Source organism: Marmota flaviventris, chromosome 1 (genome assembly GCF_047511675.1).
Source record: "Marmota flaviventris isolate mMarFla1 chromosome 1, mMarFla1.hap1, whole genome shotgun sequence".
In the NCBI taxonomy this organism is placed as follows: Eukaryota; Metazoa; Chordata; class Mammalia; order Rodentia; family Sciuridae; genus Marmota; species Marmota flaviventris.
The window spans coordinates 202,601,586-202,613,015 of NC_092498.1; the positions used below are offsets into that span (position 1 = coordinate 202,601,586).

Below are 11,430 nucleotides of genomic sequence, written 5' to 3' on the forward strand. Positions count from 1 at the left end.
CTCTAATTAATACTCTCCCTTTACCTGTACCCTTTTGGATGGACTTGGTTTTTCCATTGAGAGATACGGTCCATTTCCCTACCCCTTGACCTGGACTGATCTGTAACTTGCTTGTATGTGACAGAAGTGGAGGTGTGCCAGTTCTGAACCAAGACACTGGGATTCCTTGTCTATTTTTACTGTCTCCAGAACCTTAACACCACCATGTATTCAAACCCAGGATAGCCAGCTGGGGGAGGGGCATTTGTGTTCCACATCCTGTGCACACATCTGCAGGACAGGCATATATTAAGTAAAAGACTTCCTAGCAGATAGCAGAAGAGCAACATAGTACAATGTGAAAATGCTGATTCCCTTTCCTCTCTCTTGCCCCAAAAGGCCACTGAAAGCATGAAGTTTTTTTTTCAGCAGTTCTCATTTTCATTAGACATGGACTAGAGCTAAGTTCATTCTGGACAGCTGGCCGCTAATCAACTAGTTACTTAATCAAAGACACCTGGACTAGCAAGACCAGAAGAACTGACCAGTTGAGCCCAGTTTAAATAGTAATTAATAGGATTATGAGCTAAATAAATAATTATTGAATTTTGGAGTACTTTGTTATGCAGCAAGTGCTGACTGATACACCTTGCTTATTTCCTTTACAGCCCTTATCATTATCTAATATTATACTGTCTTTCGCTCCTCTTTCTCTTGTTTCTCCTTTCCCTCCACTCTTTTGAATGTCAGTTCTACTGGGGTATGCTCTTATGTATTTTCTTCATAACTGTGTTACCTTACTTTAGAATAGTGTCTGGATATTCTGGGTGCTAAATCATTTTGGGTAAATGAATGAATGAACAAACGAACGTGCCAATTGCAAATGCTCATGTGTTGCTCTTATTTGGGAGGTGGAATCTACAATGGAGGTAATAAAAGAGGAGCAGAACTTTGAATTCAGTCTGGATTCAAATTCTGGCTCCCCCACTTACTAGCTTTGTGATCTTGGATAAATCCCTTGACCTCTTTGAGCTTCGATTTCATTGTCACATAACATTATTATGTAAATATCTATCTTCCATGATTATTCTGAACATTAAACATGTGTGAAAATTATTCTGGAAATTGTGAAATACTGTATCAATGTTATTCATTGTTTTTAGTTCGACCTACTTTTTGGTTCTCTGGGTAAAGAAATAGCCTAATGTAAAATTTTAAATTTGTGGAACAAATGAAGGCCCATGTCCCCAGGTTGAGGGACACAGGCATGGAACCCTTAGATGATTGGGAACTTTTAAAAGAAGAAGGGTTGTTAGAAAGGCAAACCCAGGCAAGCTAGTCAGCTTTCTGTCCCTGTGACAAAATACCTGAGAGAATCAACTTCAAAGGAGAAAAAGGCATGTTTTAGCTCATAGTTTCAGAGGTTTCCATCCACAATCACTTGGCCTTGTGGCTTTGGGGGCTGTGGCAGCCCAGTCCATCATGGTGGGAGAGTGTGTCAGGGGTTTCTGTTCCCCTCCCATGGCAGCCAGGAAGCAGAGAGGGAAGCAGGGCTCCGATCCCCACATCCCTTTCAGGGGCACACCCCAATGACCTCACTTCCTCCCACTAGGCCCCACCTCCCAATAGCACTGCAGGCTGGGGACATGGGCCTTCAGGGGACATTCCGGATCCAAACCATAGCACAGGGTAAGAGAGCGAGAAGAGCCCTGAATTTGGTTGAATTGGATGACAGTCCTGCACTGGTCATCATTGGGTTTCTCTGTCGCGCTCAAAAATGGAATCTTTTAACAACAAGAAAGGACCAGTTCTCTTGCTTTGGAATCTCAGATAGCAACTCCGTCAGCCGCCCTAGGGAATAGACATTAGTGTCCCCATTTTACAAAACAGGAAATCGAGGCTCTGAGACAAAGGCCACCCTGTAAGTAAATGTAGAGCTGAACAGAACCTACCTATACCCATGACACTGTGAGGACACTGCATTTGTCACCTGCTTGGAGCTGGCTTGGCTCTTTCCTGCATTAGCTTTCCCCCTCTCACAGCTACCTCTGAAGCAGGTCGTATTAACTCACTTTACTGATAAGGAAAGTGTCTCTCCCAGGGTCACCGAGGAAGGGGTGCTTCAACTCCAAAGCATCAAAGCACCCAAGCCTGTGATCCCGGCTGCTCTTCCTTGGCCATTCCTGGGGGTGGCAGCAGGAACAAGTTCAAGAACTTGGGTAGATGGTGGGAACCTTAAAACAGAAAGAGAAGAGAGCTCAGTCTTTGCGGCCAACGGAAAGGAAGGATGGATGGTGCTGGGGTAGTAGCAGGACAAAGGAATAGAAGTAAGGTTACCCGGGGCTGGGGATGTGGCTCAAGCGGTAGCGCGCTCGCCTGGCATGCGTGCGGCCCGGAACAAAGATGTTGTGTCCGCCGAAAAAAAACTAAAAAATAAAAAATAAACATTAAAAAAAAAAAGAAGTAAGGTTACTCATCCCCCAGGTTCTCTGCAAAGCCCCCTGAGCCCAAGACAGCAGAGGTGGAAGCCAAGGCAGAGTCCTCTCTTTCTCTTAGGTACTCTTCCCCTCCCCCACAGTGATCACTGACTTTATTTTTAAATTAATTAATTAACTTATTTTAATTAGCTATATATGACAGCAGAATGCCTTTTGATTCATGGTACACAATTGCAGCACGACTTTTCATTTCTGTGGTTGTACACGATGTAGTGTCGCACCACATGAAACTGTTTTGAAAATTTATACTCCAGTAAAATAGAAAACCTCGAAGACAACAACAAATTTCTAGAGGCATGCAATCAACCCAAACTGAGTCAAGAGGACATACACAATTTAAACAGATCAACTTCAAGCAAGGAAATAGAAGACGCCATCAAAAGCCTGCCAACCAAGAAAAGCCCAGGGCCAGACAGACTCACAGCCAAGTTCTACAAGACTTACCAAGAAAAAAATAATACCAATACTCCTCAAATTATTCCATGAAATAGAAAAGGAGGGAACCCTTTCAAACTCATTCTGCGAAGCTAGTAGCATCCTGATACCAAAACCAGGCGGAGACACATCAAGGACAGAAAATTTCAGACCAATATCCCTGATGAACATTGATGCAAAAATTCTCAATAAAATTCTGGCAAATTGCATACAAAAATATATTAAAAAAATAGTGCACCATGATCAAGTGGGGTTTGTTCCAGGGATGCAAGACTGGTTCAACATACGGAAATCAATAAATACTATTCATCACATCAACAGACTTAAAGATAAGAATCATATGATTATATCAATTGATGCAGAGAAAGCATTTGACAAAACACAGCACCTGCTCATTTTCAAAACACTAGAAAAACTAGGGATAGTAGGAACATACCTTAACATTGTAAAAGCTATTCAATGCTAAACCCCAGGCCAACATCATCCTAAATGGAGAAAAACTGGAAGCATTTCCTCTAAAAACCGGAACAAGACAGGGATGCCCTCTTTCACCACTTCTATTCAACATAGTCCTTGAAACTCTAGCCAGAGCAATCAGACGAAAGAAATTAAAGGGATACAAATAGAAAAAGAAGAACTCAACTATATTAGGTACTCTTGTGGGAAACGAACTGGTCAAGAAGCATCAAGCAGCACTCAGAGAGGAGGAGAACACCAAACTTTAAGCCAGCAGCCCCAGAGGAGATCAGACTCCAAATTCTGAGCGCCCATCACCAGTTTTTCACAATCTTTATGGGCTCTCTAGTGTCATAAATTTTCTAGTCTAAAGGATACATGGCTGTGCATGGGTTTCTAGTGGGAAGCCTGTTTACCCAGAGTGTGATAAGGGGAAGGACTGGGTCCTCTTATAAGGTCTTAGATAAATTGCTAGTCTTACAGGAGGCTCACCCCCTGAGCCTCCATGGGGGTGGTTACACTTCAAAGGAACAGTTAGACTCTCAGGAAAAGTGGTTTACAATCCAAAGGGTTAGGGGTGGATAGTGTTATCAGGTTCCCAGAGGAAGGCAGACTGGAATGGGGAGGGGAACTCTCTCTTTCCCAGGCACAAATTCTCCGGACAGTGTTCTCACTGCAGGCCTGGGGTTGTCACCCATTACACTCTCAGATACAGAGGAAAGGAGTCTTCATGGATGCCTGTCAGACAACGGGGAAAGCCTGGGGCCATGGGAGTGGGTGGTGAATCCCAGGAGCCTGGGATATGTTGAATAAAATACTAGACAGCTTTGAAAAATAAACTCCAAGTCTAACATGTCAATGGGAGGAGGGCTGGTGAAGAAATCCTGCAAGGCTTGTCGGAAACTTTCATTTGCTCTTTGCTTTTTTTCCTCAAAGAATTTCTTTTTTTAATATATATTTATTTTTTAGTTGCAGTTGGACACAATACCTTTATTTATTTTTATGTGATGCTGAGGATCGAACCTGGTGCCTTATGCATGCTAGGCGAGCACTCTACCACTGAGCCACAACCTCAGCCCCTCCTCAAACAATTTCCTTTGGCCAGAGTCCTGCCTACACTCTCTCTGGTCTGCAGAACACAGTTTGGGAAGGCTCTCAAATGATGTTTTTTTTTTTTTGTTTGTTTGTTTTATTTTGTTTTTTTTTTTTGTCTTTAGGTCCCCTCCTGCAAATGTGGCTAATATCAAAAACTGGGCTATTTCTAAGCTGGAATCTGGAATTAAAGCATAATTTATTATTTTCAACTAACAAATAACGATTGCATGTTTGTATGGGGTATAATGTGATGCTTTAATTACATATACCCTGTAGATTTATTAAATCAAGATAATTAACATATCCATCACTTCATCTATTACTTGTTTTGTGTGTGTGTGTGTGTGTGTGTGTGTGTGTGTGTGTGTGGTGATGATATTTAAAATCTTCTCTCTCAGCAATTTTGAAATATAAGAAAACATTTTTATCAACTCTATGGAGGGGTCTGAATCCCTGGTTCTATCATTCTGTGGGTAAGAGGCTCACTTGGCCACCGTGGGCTTGAGCAGGCGTGTGACTGTGAAGAAGAGACAGTGGGCCCAACCTCAGGTCAACTGTCCCCACCGAGGAGCTCTACTCTGGGCCTCCGCTGTAGGGACCCAGCCTCTTGATGTGGTGGTTTTGATGTGGCCATTTAGAAACTGAGGACATTTTGACACAGCTATTTTGAGGCTTGTGGAAAATTTATGACTTTTAAAAATAATACCAGCTCTTGAAAAAAATGATCAAGTATCAATTGCACCACAGAGGCCAGGGGGAGGTTGAGGGTTGTGCCCTGGAGAAAGGGGCAGGGTGAGGCTGTGAAGTGGAGTCTATTTTTTAATTTACATTTCTTGGAGGAAAAGAAAGAGTTAAACATTGGATGATCCCATTTGGGGGGTTACAAAAAACCCTGAAATTAAAAAGGTGTCAGTAGTCATGAGATGGCATGGTGTTGATGAGATAATAGAAAGATAGATTAATGGAATAAAATACAAAGCCCAGAAAGAGACGCATACAGAATCAGTCAGCTGATCTTTGACAGAGGGCAGCAGCAATACTGTGAGGAAAGAGTTTCTTCAACAAGCGGAGCTAGAACAACAGGACATCCTCATGCAAAAAAATGAATTAAAAACAGACCTTTCACTCTTCACAAAATCAACTCAGAATGGATCACAGATCACAGTGTAAAATGCAAAACTATACAACTTCCCAGAAGAGAATACAGGAGAACGTGTAAATAATTTTACGTTAGGTAATGACTTTTTAGATAGGACACCAGAGACACCATCCATAAAAAAAAATAATCGACCAGCTGGACTTATTAGAATCGAAAGTCCTGCTCTGTGAACAACACTGTCAAGAGAACGAGGAGAGGAAACACAGAGTGTGAGAAAAATATTTGCAAAAACACATCTGGTAACAGATTGTTATCCAACACAGACCAAGAACTCTTAAAACATAACAATAAAAAAAATAAACAACTTGCTTGAAAAAAAATGGGTAAAAGACCTTACCCCATGCCTCCTAAGAAAAGATACACACATGGCAAATAGACACATGGAGAAGATATTCGGCATCGTATGTCATTAGGGAATTGCAAATTAAACAAAAATAGCACCGCACGCCTGTTAGAATGGCCCAAGTCCAAACACACAACACCAAATGCAGGCGAGGATGTGGAGAGACAGGAACTCTCGTTTGTTGCTGATGGGAACGTGGGAGCACAGAGACACTTTGGAAGACAGTTTGACGGCTTCTTAAAAAACTCTTACCAGGTGATCCGGCAGTTTTGCTCCTTGGTATTTACCCAAATGAGCAGAAAATTCATGTCCAGGCAAAAAAACCTGCACGAGGATGTCTATAGCAACTTAAGTCACAGTTGCCAAACTTGGAAGCAACCAGGATGCCCTTCAGCAGGTGAATGGATAAACTGTAGGTCATACAGATGACAGAATGTCACTCAACACAAAAAAATAAATGCGCTCTCAAGCCATGAAGAGCCATGGAGAAACCTAACTGCACATGACTCATTGGAAGAAGCCAATCTGGAAAGGCTACGTACACTATGATGCCAACTCTCTTTCCAACTCTGTGACATTCTGGAAAATAAAGTATGGAGATGGTAAGAGGGTAGGTGGTGGCCAAGGGTTAGGGGGAAAAGAGGGAGGGATGACAGGTGGAGAACAGGGGACTTTTGGGGCAGGGAAACTGCTCTGGGTGATATCATAATGGTGGATGTATGTTATTATATATTTGTCTGAACCCATTAAGTGCTCAGTACCAAGCATGGATCCTAGTGTGGACTTCAGACTGTGGGGAGGGGATTCATGGACTGTACCAAGCACCACTCTGGGGCAGGGTGTGGTGAGAGGGCTGTGCTGAGCCTGTATGTTGGAAAATGTATGAGAGCGCTGAACCTTCTGCACAATTTTTGCTGTGAATCTACAACTGCTTTAAAAAAAAAAAAGTTTTAAAAAAATACAACCGCCTGTCAGCACATCTCTCTGTGTACTAGTCATCTTCACCGGGACTGGACGTTTCCTGCAGTTAGCACGTGAGCCTCCTTCCAGGAGAGAGGGATACCAACGCTTTGAATTCACCCTGGCGCCTCTCCACGGGATGCGACCTTGCCTTTGGGCAGCCTGGCTAAGGGGAAGTTCTAATCTAGGCAGTTTGTTCTGGTGTCTGCAGAGAAACCTCAGGGTTTTGCTGTTTTCTGTTGCTACAGGCGCGGCATCCAGGGATTTATTAAAAATGGAAATTAGATCATACTGTCGCCTAAAGCTCTTCAGTGGCTTTCCACATCCCTGGCATTGGATAAAAACCACTGGCCTGGCTTGAATCCCAGCAAGGCCGGGCCTCTCCTGCTTCTCTGGCTGCCCCTCACACCTCTCTGACCCCCAAGTTGGTCTTTTGTAGCCTGGGATATGTCAATGCCACCCTCTGTTGGGAAGTCACTCCAACTTCACGTTTATGGGAACTTCTTGTAATTGAGGTCTTAAATAATGCCCCTCGTTAGTGAGCCCTCTTCTGAGCCCCCAGCCACTGGCTAGATTCTCTGCAGAGCGCTCACCACTGTTCAGTATTATCTGCTGTATTTCCTGCTATGTCTTGCTTCTCAGAACAGTGCTGGCAGATGGTGGGGACCGGACAAATAGATATTGAATGATGAACTCAGATGAGGTCTCCCAGTGAGATAAAATGCTTGAAAGCCCAAGGCTTGATCATGTTTATCATCACTAGAAGAGGCAGATAAAATCACAAATCCTGCAACTGGTCTCATGATTCACAGGCTGCAAACACAGAACTCTGGGAGGTGAGAATGACATTTATTTCCCTCTTAGCCTGCATTCTGCTGCAACCTCGGCAGCCGCAGCAGCTGAACTCTTAACCTCCACCGATCAAACAACTTTCAAACTCCTTTACTTTGGCCTTCGACCACACACGTGCAATGTGCTAAGGCGTCACTGTGTCCTCTCATGCACACGTGGGAAAGTACTGCATCTTTTGGAAACATCCACCACATGCCAACCCCCAGGGGCGTCACTTGGCCCTGTGTCTCTGCTCCCTTCTGTTCCTACTGCAGCTCTCTGCCCCACAACTGCCTTCTATCCTGCATCCCAACCTTCAGTAGCGATTCAGGGGAACTGAATCCAGCAAAAACCATTCATTTCTCCTCGCTTGTTTCTTTTCAGGGACTTTCATGGATACCCTGAAAGCATGAGGAATTTAAGGAATTTGAAAGTTTAGAGAAGCCAGTGTCATTGCCCTGCTTTGATGCTCCCAGGAAGGTGGCTTGCTCACCTTCAGCCCCCTCTCAGACCTATGCAGAGAAGAGAAGCTGGATCCCAGGCTAGCTGCTCTGGCTTATGTCATCAAGTGAGCCATCAAGGCCATTGCTAAGGTAGAAACATTAGTGGTTGAAGGGTGCGCACATCCAGACCTGTAGGATCTGCTGGGATGGCCACTAGACATACTGGCCGCTTACATGTAAATGTAAATGTAAACCAACTGCAATAAATGCAATTCTTTTTTTAATTTATTTTTTTAGTTGTAGTTGGGCACAATACCTTTATTTTATTCATTCATTTTTATGAGATGCTGAGGATCAAACCCAGCATCTTGCACATGTGAGGCAAACACTCTACAGCTGAGCCACAACCCCAGCCCTAAATGCAATTCTTAAAAGAGCAGCTGTCAATCACTCTAACTGCAGATTAGCTGCTTGTTAACTCCACGTGGCTGCTCGTTGGACAGCACGGATAGAGAACATTTGTGCCATTGTCCAGAGCTCTATTGGGCAGCTCAACTCCCGAATTCTTAGGACTTACATCAGGTTCCTTTCATTTTTCCACTAATTTATCTGAGACATCTTTAATCAGCTTCTAGAATGCGTTGCTGGGCTACAACCATAGCCCAGGTCCACTTGGTATCTGTCCTATGGGTTAGTGGGAAAAGAAGAGAACTAAAGAGAAAGTAGAAAGAACTAAAGCAAAATTAATTTCTTCCATGCCAGACTGTTAGACACTCAATATATGAGAACAAACAAGAGGAAGCCTAGACTTGGCCCCCTCCTGGTCTCTGCAGCCAGGGCAACATGGGGCCGTTCTCCCTCAGAGACATCACAGGTTGTGGGCTGCAGCCTCTCTTCCACAGCCATCCCCTGGATGACCCTCATAAATGGCAGGCACAACAGCTGGCCTGGGACCCAGAGGGAACCCACACACATTACTCTGTCCTCAGGATCCCTCCTTGGTCAGGTTGAGAAGGAAAAGAGAGACAGGCGCTGTATAAAAGGGTAGAGCAACCGCTTACAGTCAACCCAGCTCTGATTTCCAGATGCCAAGGAAGAAACTCGGCAAAGGCAAGAGAATAACCAGGCTTTCCCTGCAAGGAATGAACCCCAAATGGATGCCGACCAAAGGCATCTCATTTGCCCTGGGCTCCTCTGAGCATCCGGAAGTTCTCTTTAGGAAGTTCTTGCCTCTTCCCAGCCTCACGACTCCCCTCCATATCCCAGGAGGGGACACAGGGATGTTGGAACAAGAGTTCTTTCAGAACTTGAGGTCACCTAAGCCTCCTGACCTTGCCGGGCCACAGGAGCCCACCTGAGCATGGACCCCTTCTCCTCTTCCCTGACTGCTTCTTCCTCCCGGTGACCCCTCTCCAGCTGTCAGGAAGGCAAGCAGAGTCTGCTTGGGATGCTCTTACCTGGTGAAGAGGTAGCCTGCATTGGGAAGCACGGCATCTTCCCGGCCCGAGGCAGGTGCGGTGGTGCCTGTCTCATCTTCTGGGGATGCTGCCCAGGCTTGCAGTCAATCAGGAGAGGCAAATTCACTGCTGTCTCTGCCCATGGGCAGTTGAGAAGTCAGATAAGGAAAACTCGTACCTCTGTTACCTACCCCCCCTTTTTTTTCTGTCATTAGGGCTAAGCAGAGCAACCCAATGATTCTTAATCATGCACTAGTTGTGTGTGTATTGTTGTTGTTTTGGTACCGGGGCTTGAACCCAGGGGTACTTAACCACTGAGCCATATCCCCAGTCCTTTCCTATATTTTATTTAGAGACAGGGTCTCACTAAGTTGCTGAGGCTGGCTTAATGCTCTATCCTTCTGCCCCAGCCTCCCGAGTTGCTGGGATTAGAGGTGAGTGCCACTGTAGCTGGCTTATGTACCATTTTCAACACTGTTTATGCTCAGTGAATATGTAGTGAGGTAAGGGAATTTCACGGCTCACTCATACCATCGTCCCCTGAAGGCTGATGAATCAATCATTTCTTTCATTCTTACTGTTGAGGACTCTGCCTTTCGTCTGGGCTATTTGGTGGCCTTTTTCCATTTAGAAATAAACCCAAGGCATGGTTTGCACTCCCTTGTTCTGCACACTGGTGGTGATTAATGGGCTCCGTGTCTGGGAGGACCACTGTGTTGGAGAGCATTGCTGAGTCCATAAGATGATAAATACCCTGAAAAAAGGAAATAGAGCTGTGACCCCTGCCATCCCCAGAACAAATATTAAAAAGAGGTTTTTGTTATAACGATGTTAGGGAATCTCCAATTGTAGCCGGGTCAAAGGCCCCACAAGGGCCATGGATGTGAAGACTTCCCGTGTGAGCCTTAGCAAAAATGTGACATTTGTGTATGCATTCTCTTCCAAAATTTTACCAACACCCATGATTAATAAAGGTATTATCAGTGTTAGTGGCTATGACACATGAAATCTCCCTGCATTTGTCCCCAATTTCAAGGTGCTGTGGCTTCCCAGCATTCTGTGTTCCTAGCCAAACATCACATAAGCACCTTTCTTGATCTCTTTTTCTTTATTCTTTTTTTTTTGATACTGGGGATTGAACCCAGAGTCGCTTTACCACTGAGCTACTTCCCCAGCCCTCTTTATTTTATTTTGAGAAAGGATCTTTCGAAGTTGCCCAGGCTGGCCTTGAACTTTCAATCCTCCTGCCTCAGCCTCCCAAGTTGGTGGGATTTCAGGTATGGGCCGCTGCACCCAGCACCTATCCATTTTTCTAAAGTAGCACCATTCAATAGAGCGCTCAGTGATGAGGGAAATGTCTGCTATCTGCACTGCCCATTGGGGTAGCTACCAAGCACATCGGCTGGTGTCACCCAGAAACTAGTGCACGTTTTAATTAATTTCAACTTTAAAAGTGCACGTGTGGCTAGCAGCTGCTGGGTTGGACAGCACAGTTCTCTGAGCTTCTGATACATCTTTCAGGCTCAAAGGGATACATTTTGATGGATCGTGCTGGGAGGGGTGGCATCTCCTGTGGGCCCTTTCAGGTGACAATACCCAAAGAAATACTATAGACATGCCCTCTGCAAGCCTTCCCAGGCTGGCTTCTCCAGGGTCTCCCCATTTCCCTCTCCCTGCAAGTGGCAGAGCTGTGTCTTAGGGAGACGACTTGCTCTTAGACCACTGGTCTGTGTGTGTGCCTTCAGAGAGGGTTTCTCCTTTCTCAGTGGTTCTC

General features: G+C 44.8%; 1 long non-coding RNA gene across 1 annotated transcript; it reads right to left on the bottom strand.

Moving 5' to 3' along the window:
* Window positions 1-2,037: 2,037 nt before the first annotated feature.
* Window positions 2,038-2,540, bottom strand: LOC139701509 (uncharacterized). Its single transcript, XR_011704039.1, has 2 exons — window positions 2,317-2,540; window positions 2,038-2,213 (listed from the first exon to the last, which is right to left on the bottom strand). It is a non-coding gene; the product is annotated as an uncharacterized lncRNA (long non-coding RNA).
* Window positions 2,541-11,430: the final 8,890 nt, after the last annotated feature.